Source organism: Lygodium microphyllum, chromosome 7, assembly GCF_053477565.2.
Source record: "Lygodium microphyllum isolate KBCC chromosome 7, Lygodium_microphyllum_v1.1.10, whole genome shotgun sequence".
Taxonomy (NCBI): domain Eukaryota; kingdom Viridiplantae; phylum Streptophyta; class Polypodiopsida; order Schizaeales; family Lygodiaceae; genus Lygodium; species Lygodium microphyllum.
The window spans coordinates 19,708,825-19,718,927 of record NC_141141.1 but is presented as its reverse complement, the minus strand read 5'-3'; positions in this window follow the sequence as shown (position 1 = coordinate 19,718,927).

The following is a 10,103-nucleotide window of genomic DNA, read 5'->3' as shown; positions in this document are numbered from 1 at the left end:
ACTGGTGGTATTGCTTCTTCATCCTCACTGTCCATCTCAGTGTGATAGTGGCCACTCGTACGTTGACCACTAGCGTTGGCATTGGGGACTCATGCAATGGGTGCATGGGGGGAAAGTACTTCTTTATGCAATTGCCATTGAAGAGGCCTATGCCCTTACCCTCTAGGGTTTCAAGTTCTACATTGCTAGTTCGGCTAATGGTTCGAACCTTGAAAGGTCCTAGACCTCCGGATTTCAGTTTTTTCTTATGTTCTTTGACTGAGTACATCAATACTAAGTCACCTTGTTCGAAGTTGCGCTGCTTGACATGCTTGTCAAACGAACTTTTGCATCTTATCTTCTCGCATATGAGTACATGGGTGGCTAGAAGCTGGGTTTTCGTTAAGCGTTTGAGTTCAATCAAGCGTTCCATTCATGCCCCTTCCCATCCTATCTTTCTTGAACGGCAATCCTAAGGCTTGGTACAAAGAATTCCAAGGGAAGGATTGCCTCTGTAGTACCATATGTCAATCTAAAGGGGGTCTGAAGCCCACAAGGCTACCATCAATTTGTTATCCCAGTCACTGCATGACGCAGAGACAACCTTGGTCAGTAGGTTTACTAGGGTTTTATTCGTTGACTCAGCTTGACCATTTTCTTGAGGGTAGTAAGATGAGGATTTCTGATGGATGATTAGGAAGGAGGATAGGAGGTGAGCTATCACTTCGTTGATGAAGTGTGTGCCTTGGTCACTAACTAATTCTATGGGGTAGCCGAATCATGAGATCACTTGCTCCCATACGAATTTAGCAGTAGTCATAGCATCATTCTTTCTTGTAGCCTGTGCTTCTATCCATTTCATTAGATAGTCGGTGGTCACAATTATGTATTTAGCTTGTGAATATTGTGTGGCAGGACTAATGGGTCCAATGAAGTCAATCCCCCATTTTTCGAAGGGTTGTTGTGCGATAATTGGGGTTAGCTCCTTGTGATCTTGATGGAGAGATACTTTAGTTTGTTGGCACTCATCACAATGCTTCACGAATCGCATCGCATCTTGGAAGAGGGTAGGCCACCACAGTTGGGACTGCAACACCTTGCCGTCTATCGCATCTCCATTGAAATGTCCTCCTGCAATTTCATCATGTGCCTCCATCAGTATGTCATGCATCTCATGCTCATATACGCATTTGTGCAGCAACTCATCTTGCCCCAGCTTGTAAAGTTGACCATTTATTAATTGATAGGGTTGGATTTTTAGGATAAGCCACCTAAGGTGGGCCTTTTCTATCGGTTGTTCCAGTAGTCTATGCTGAAGCACTTGAACTATGTCGTCTACCCAATATGGCATTAAGTTAGTTTTAAACAAATCTTTTTTGCTAGACAAGCGGAATAGGTGTGCATCCGACAGTTCATCCTCAATGCCTTATTCAGCTACTTTTCTCGTGGGGATACGAGACACATGGTCAGCCATGTAGTGTTGCTTCCCTTTATGCACCACTATAGAGAAGTCAAATTCCAAAAGCAGAAGAAGCCATATGGCAATGCGTCTTGTGGCGCATGGTTTATTAACCAGATACAGAAGGCTTGATGGTCAACAAAGAAAGTAAAAGCCGTAGCCAAAAGATAATGTTGGAATTTCTTTACGACAAATACCATGGCCAAGCCCTCTCTTTCCATTGTCAAGTAATTCATTTCAGTCTCAGTGAGTTTTCTGTTAGCAAAGCTCACTGGATAATCTAGGTTATGTTTACCAGGTTGGCACAACACAGCTCCTACGGTGAATTTCAAAGCATCGATGTGCACATGGAATGTGAGTGTCCAATCTGGGGCTCGTAGTATCGAAGTAGTGGTTAGAGTCTTTTTTAGTTCCTCATACGTGCGTCCGTGGTCCATTCGAATTCAATCAACAACTTATATAGAGGTCTAGCAATCAATGTGTAATTTAACACAAATCATCGATAGTACTCGGTATGTCCTAAGAAGCACTGAACACCCTTGTAATCAACTAGGGGTGGAAGATTGACAATGACCTTGATCTTCAAAAAATTTGTGGCAATGCCATTCTTTGACACCAATGTCCTAAGATACATCCATGCTTCACCTAGAACTGACATTTCAAGGGTTTCAATGAGAGGCAATACAGCCGACATCATTCAAAGACCATTCGAATCCTGCCTAAGCGCTCTTGCCAAAGCAGAGTGAATGCACAAGTCATCCATGAGGACTTCTAACTCCTTCCTCAACATGTCTTTGAATATTGTACACATCAGTCGTTGGAAAGTGGCAGGTGTATTAATTAATCCAAAAGGCATGACTATGTAGGCAAAGACTCCCCATTCAGTGGCAAGTGCCGTCTTATGCCTATCGTTAGGATGCACTTGCACCTGATTATATCCCAAGAAGCCATCCAGGAAACTGTAATCCTCTTTGCCAGCCACTCTCTCTAACATGTGCTCAGTGTATAGTAGTGGGTAATTATCTATTTTTGTAGCTGCATTTACCTTATTGTAATTGACACATACTCGAATCTTCCCATTTTCCTTTAGGACGATGACTATGGGCGAGACCTAGTCCATGTGTTCAATTTCATAGATGAATCCCACTCTCATCAATTTGTCAATTTATTCCTTTACAGTGTGAGTGTACTTTGGATTCATGGGATACGGTCGCTATTTGACCAGTGTTGCATCATGTGTCTTGGGTATGTTGTGAGTCACTACACTCGAGTCTACCCCTTTGAGCTCTTCTAGGGACCAAGAAAAGATGTCTATATACTCTCGCAAGAGAGTCATGAGACTTGCCTCATCTTGCTCAGCCAAGTCATCGACTATAAAGACAGGACACTGGGTCTCCCCTTCCTTGGCTAAATAGACCTCCTTAACCTTGGTGGGTCCCAATGGGTTTGCTTGCTTGCCCTTGTCATTTGGCTCCTAGCAAGATCACCACCTTATCTCCCTTTTTGAACTTTGTGAACCGTTTTGGTAGGTCTTGTGATTTGCCTTGTTCCTTTGTCCATGTTTCTTTGCTCAGCATTTCTCATTCCTCCCTTAATTGTTGGTGTCATAGGTGAACAGGTAGGTCCCCCCCCTTAGTGTGTCTAGTCTTGGGAGGCCGAGGTATTTCATTATCACTATCTGAGTTGACTTCTGATTCAGAATCAAACTCTCTGTTTTCACTAGAAGAGGGGCTCTCTCTTGGAGGTCGTAGCTCCAAAGGTGAGTTCGTTTGCAGCAGTGGTGTATCACTTGGTTGAACTAGGCCTGCCCACTCGCAATCGATTGCACTTGTGTACTCCAACCGAGTTTGATCGCAGTCCTCACGTATGACTCCATCTCTAAGTGCACTTTGCTTGCATGGTCTGGGGTCTACTTGTATTTGTTTGATTACATGTCCCCTAGTATAGTACTCTAGGATATCGACTTCCTTTTTGCTCTCCCTAATGAAGGAACAACAGTCCTCATACTTGTTGTTAGAGCTGTCTTCGTTAGGTTGCTCCCGAACCTCCTAGTTCTAACTACTCCCTTCTTGTTGGTCGAGAAGTAAGGCCCAGTTGTAATTCAAGTTCAAATCGTGTACCTTGGACCATCGCCATTCACGCTCATCCGGGAGATCTTTGAGTGGCTTAAGGGTCATCACTGGGTTGCTAACCAACTTGTTGGTTAAGTATCCTAGAACCTCTTAGATCTCGCGTCTATTGCTTGGGACTCGGAATGCAACATGAGTGGGTCTTCCATGTAGACTCCCAGAGTCATCATGCAGCATGGTATTGAAAGTGTGTCCGTGAACTGATCAGTCACCTTGATGGCTTATTCGTACTCCTCAGTATCTAAGAAGGGTAGGTTGATGGTAGCTAGAACATGCATCCATCCTTGGGCATAGGATATACTTGGTAAGGGCTCCATAGGATCCCCTAGTTTTTCTATTGCCCTTCAGTATGGTGGAGATGGTGTCTAGGTTGACCGGGGTAGTCTTCCAAGTGTCCATCTCTATTCTCACACCTTCTTTTCGATTGCCCAAGAAGATAATACGGTTGCCCCAATCCTCTATGACTCTTGCATTGTGCATCTAGGGTCAGCCTAGCAGGATCTCGTAGGCCACTCCCTTCATAACAATGAAGTCAACAGAGAACTAGATCCTTGGGATCTTTACTGGCCAATTTTTAACACTTCAATTCACCTTCATTCCATTCTCCAATGTGATGTTAAATCTAGTAGTCTCGACTAGTGGGTTGCCCCAAGTTTGGAGTATTGCATGGCTTAGTACACTCACTCGTACCCCTGTGTCCACAATCCCCTTTCTGGTGACATCCCCCAGTGCTAGGACTAGCAAGACTACATGCATTTTTGTACCTTCCCAAAAGGCATTGATGTGCAGGGATTTAGGTAGGGAGTGTAGGGTCAGGCTCAATATTTGTGTTTCTGCATCATGCTCAGGCCAGTCCATGGCAATTGGATCATTTGGTTACTTCAACCCACTACTTAAGCTCCTGCCATAGCATTGGGTGCTGCCTAAGCAAGATGTCTAAGCTTAGAGTTACCAGAGTGGTCAATAGAGTATTGAGGAGGTTGCTACTCACTTGCCTTTCTTCTAGGTCTATGGTTCTCGGCCAATGGCCTTGCTTATTTTGCCAGCTTGAGGCGGTTAGACTTTTCCCAAAGGCGGTTCAGCTTGTGGTTCCATTGCCTCCCTTGGTTTTGATTGTGGGGGAGGGATTGGGTGCCTATGCTTGTTGAGAGATCGTCGATCTCGATCTCCAGTATGGGCTCAACGTCCTTTAGGTGCTCCTGGGCCACCCTTACCCATTCTTTCACCTTCTTGATGGCTTCGAGTTGGCACTTTGGGTTGGGGTACTCCCCAACCTTAGCACTTTTTTTTTCAATCATCTGAGGCACCGACGTCTCTTCTTCTGCATCAATGGCTTTCCCTTCAACCGGTAGAGTCGTGGCACTTTCAATTTTGAGGGTGACCTTAGCATCTAGTCTCCTCTTCCTTCATCTTTGGCTCCTCTTTCCAACTGAGGTTGCATCAAGTTTGCTTGGTCCTTGCAGTGATATGCTGGTCTGCTTCGTTTGGACACGGGTCATGACGCGCAAGGAGATAGGTGTGGCCTCCTCATCGAGTGTGTCAACACCAAACAACCCCACTAGAACCGATGCCTCATTTTCTGAACTAGAGGATGGTCTCCGCCCAGGGAAATCAACAAAGAGATGAGAGATTCCACAATGAGCGCATCTCAGGTTAGCCTTATCTTTGTTTGCTTGTTCCCTATTAGGAGAGCGTGAAGAAAAATGTCCTGGGTGACCGCAACTCCAACACACGATTGGTTCTTGGGTTTTCCCTCCTAAGCCTCTGTCTCTTCCTCTGCCCAACGCCATCACTGGTACGGGTCGATAGTCCATGAGGATAGTGTTGCCTTCCTCATTGTACGACATGTATGGGTTTACATATGGCTCATTGTTGTTAAGCTCGTCCACATAGTGGACTAGAGTGTCACTTGGTGGATGGGTCACGTAGGGTCCAAGTGGTCCAAGGATACCTATAGGATTTATTTCTATCCTAGGGATGGTCGGTTTAGCATCATTTGGTGCCGGAAGAGCCAACGGGGCTCCCCTTCCAAAGATGTTTGGTGGCATGTTTGCAAGGTGGGGTTGACCGTAAAGCTGTGGGTGTGGGAGCCTCCGAGGTGATCGACACTACATGGTGTCATGGCCGAACCTACCACAATTAGCATAAGGTGGTGACCTATGATCCTGACACTTAGCTGGCAAGTGGTTTCTGCCACAATACACACATTGGACATGTGGGTGCATTGTTCGTCTCATCATCTCCTGTAATTTGGCTATGTCCATCCTAATCTCTACCAACTCTTATCCCAACTCGATGCCCTTCCCTTTGTCTTGAGTGCTTGAGTCTATTCTCTCACTTGGTGTTGAGGCTCTCTTAGAACTCATGGCACTGGAATCTTCCTAATTTGAGCCTCTAGAACCTCTTTCCTTGAGCTGGTCATCCACTCTAATAGCTTCTTCAAAGACCCTTGCCAGTGCATCTCGCTACAAGCTTGAGTTGCTGGCCAAGGCTTTGTAGAGCTCCTCGTCCCATATTTCATTGATGAATACCGTGGACACCGCCCTTTTAGTTGGTCTCTCACCTAGGGGAATTCTCTTGATGAAGAGGCTCCTTACGTGGGTCACATAATCTCGAATGTATTCTCTCTCTTTTTGCTTAACATTCATAAGACGCACTAATAGGTTATCGAGTATCCAGGTTTGAAAAATCTCTTAATGAAGAGACTTTCTAGGCCATTGTAATCGACACGCTCTACAGCATCCATACTTGTACCAAGTTTGACCCTTGTTGCCTAAGTACAATCCAAAGGCTTGGGAGAGTTGAGAAGGATCAGCAAGGCCTTTGGGTTTGCAAACTTGCTCAAACTGCTCCAAGAAGCTGTGTGGGTCAATGGTAGCTTGGTATTTGTCCACCTGCTTTGCTAGCACATGGATTTTTGATTGGCTCTTAGAGCCTTGGTTAATTCCCGACCCCATCATTAGCGATGTTGCCAATGCTGCAATGCTTTGTTCTGCGGCTGTGTTATCTAGCAATCGCTTTGTCAGGAGCTCGCTTAGTGTGAGATCTCCTTCTAGCGCTCTCTTGCTCTCTGACCAATTCTTGCCCACTAAGGCTAGTGCTCTCTAGATCTCTCCCATTTCTAAGCTGCTCTATCATAAGTTCTTGGTTTGCTGATCTTGGTTGTATGCAGCCAGGCCTTGCAGAGCCTTGCGGGCCAGTTTTCTCTCCTCCTCTAAGTCTTCTATGATGTCCTCTACTGGTCGATCGTGGTGTTCTAGCTGGGTTTGAGCATTGTATTGGTTCACTAAATGTTGGACAACCTCAAGAAAGTCTTCTAGGTTAAGCTCCTCGTTGCCTCTATAGTGTGAGTTGCCCCCTTCCATGTCTAGGACTTCCTGTTTTGCCAAGTTGTTGATCAAGTTGATAATGTTAGGCAGATCCACTTCCGCAGTATTGTCTGTCCTTGTTGTGTTCAAATTTTTGGATGTGCTCTTCTCTTGGTCCTACCTTTGGGGATTCGATATCCCTTCCATGTATTTAAGTCATCTCTTATTGGTGGGTTCCTTCAAGTCCTTGGGTCCAGGTGTGTTCCTTGTTAACTACAATTTGCCCTCAACTTACACTCACTCTGTGTGTGTATGCATGTGTGCTCTTTTTTGTGCATTGTGTGAAATTAGGCTTTTAGCTTTCCTTAATTGAGCTTCAAGTGGTGGAATTCAAAATGAGTGAAAAACAAAGTGCGCGTAGCTTCGGTGCTCAACCCACAATAAAAACACCTTTTCAGACTGTTCAACCACAATCTCTAGGTTTATAACTACATGTGAGGCGTTCACTGGATTCTTTCAGTGCGGGTCACGCTTCTTGCTAGTAGGGGTTTGTCAATTTTCTGATTTTCTCACTCAAGCTGTGTTCGATTTACCAATGTCTGATTCTCTCACTCAAGCTGTGTCTGATCGGACATGGTCGGGCTCGATTGTCACAATCAAACTAGGTGTGCATCTGATCAAACAACTGAAGCTGGTCCGATTCAGGATGGTCTAATTATGAAATCGGACAATATGGTTTGGTCCGACTCTGTGGTCTGATTGTCACGATCAGACAGGTTGAGCGTCCAATCGGACGAGGTATGTTTCCAATTTTGGGTTGTCCAATTTTCAAAATCAGACAGGGTGTCCGATCGGACCACATAGGTTTGTCCGAGTGGTCTGTCGACTTTGGGAATTGGATAGGTCACTCGGTCTCGACTCTGGGAATCAAATACCAGGGGGGCGTCCGATTTTTCCAACCAAACCATGTGTCAATTTGCCCGAAACTCGAGAGATAAATGTTGCTAGTAGCTACCAGAACTTCCAAGAATCAAGAAGGGGTGTCGACCAAGGGTTTTCCATACCTAAATGTCATTGAAGGTCTCGATATGCTTCGATAGATCAGATGCAAACTTGGACCTACAAGCTCTCTCTCTCTCTCCCTCTCACAAAGCTAGAACTGTAAACAAGTTTTTCCTTGGTCACTTAGTACCTTAAGCCCTCACTGGCCTACATCTTAGCCTTCCCAATCACTTGATCCTTGACTCTGACACCTTTGAACACTCTTTTGTTTTCATTTTCCCCTGTTATTGCCCTGTTTAGGACTACCTTATAGCAGTGAACTTCAAGCTTTCCTCTCTCATTTCTCCTACCTATCCTACTCTAAATGCGATAAAAATAAAAAACATGGCACTGAATGGATTTCTCCTACTCAACCAATCATCAAAAACCAGAAATACTTACTTGTAACACAAATTAAAACCCAAAACCTCCTATCTATCTCAAACTCTGGTTTGGGGGTGAAACTCTTGTTGGAAGAGAGGGAGAGAGACAGAGTGGAGCAGACGATGAGCCTAAGCTCATTGTTGTTCTTCTTCCATTATTCTTCCATCATACTCATGGAAAGAGACTTACATACATAGATATGACTAACCAAGACTAACTATGGTTAAGTCATTGACTACATCGACCTATTGAATGTCACACACGTGTACAGCTGTATCCAGCTAATGTTAGTCACACACATAAAGATAGTCTGACTGAAAAGAAATGGGAGCTTGATATTCTAACACTCCCCCTCAAGCTCAAACCATCTGATAAACTCCAAGTAGTTGTTTGAAGTATATGAACTTTTCTTTATCAAGATACTTAGTAAATATATCTACTTACCTGGTCTTCAGTCTTCACATGAATCAAGTCAATCTACCCTGTAAGAACCATTTCTCTAATGAAATGGTAGTGAACCTCAATATGTTTGAACCTAGCATGGTAGACATGATTGCTAGCCAACATAGCACTACTGTTGAGGTTATCACAATGTAGTCTCATTCTGCTTTCCAGCTGTATTCCCAATTCTTTTAGCAGTTTCATCAACCAAACTTCTTCCTAAGCCGCTAAGGTAGCTCCTCTATACTCGGCTTCTGTACTAGACAATGCAACAGTAGGTTGTTTCTTACTTTGCCAATTGATCATACTGCTACCCAATCCAAATGCATAACCACTGGTTGACCTCCTGTCATAGGCACAACCAACCCAATCAGCATCAATAAACCCTGTCAAGTCAAGGGATTTTCCATATGCATAAAGCAGCCCATAATCTATAGTATCCTTTACACATCTCATGATCCTCTTGACTGCATCTAAATGTGGTTTGCGAGGCTTTTGCATGAACTGACTAATCAGCCCCACTACATAACATAAGTCAGGACGGGTAATAGTCAAGTATATCAAGCTGCCCACCATCTGTCGATACATGGTCACATTCTCTATGTCATTCCCAACATCAATCTGCAGCTTGACATTCTGATCAAGAGGTGTCTCCATAGGCTTGCATTCAGCCATACCATACTTCTGTAACATATCATGAGCATACTACTTTTGTAGCATCCATATACCTTGAGGCGTAGAGATTACCTCAATCCTAAGAAAATACTTCAGCTCACTAAGGTCTTTGACTCTGAATTCAGCCTATAAACATGATTTAATTTCAACAATGCCCTCTTCATCATCTCCAATGATGATAAGATCATCTACATAAACCACTAGAAACACATATCCATGATATGTCTTCTTCGTGAACAAACAGTGATCTGCATCACCCAATCTAAATCCATGTTACTGTAAATAACTACTGATTTGAGCATTCCATGCTTTAGGTGCCTATTTCAGTCCATATAATGTCAAGAATCGCGTGGTGGGGGGACTTGCTCAAGATGATGTGCTGAACACACACAGGATGCACAAAGAGAAGCTCACTCAAGAGACAAGAAGAGAGATGGAGGCCAAAACGTTTTCTTGCTGGTTTTTTCTTCTTCTTCCATACACTTTACAATGTACACAAAGTATAGATAAGATACGACATAAAGGAAAGTGGCCTACTAAGTCAAACAATGCATAACCGACTACACTAGTCGACTGGCGCTATAACTATGCCAGCTGTAAATAGGTGTAACAACTTGAATATAATAAGTAATGAGTCAGTGGCCATGTGTGTGTCATAATGACCACCGACATGCTAAGTGTAGATGT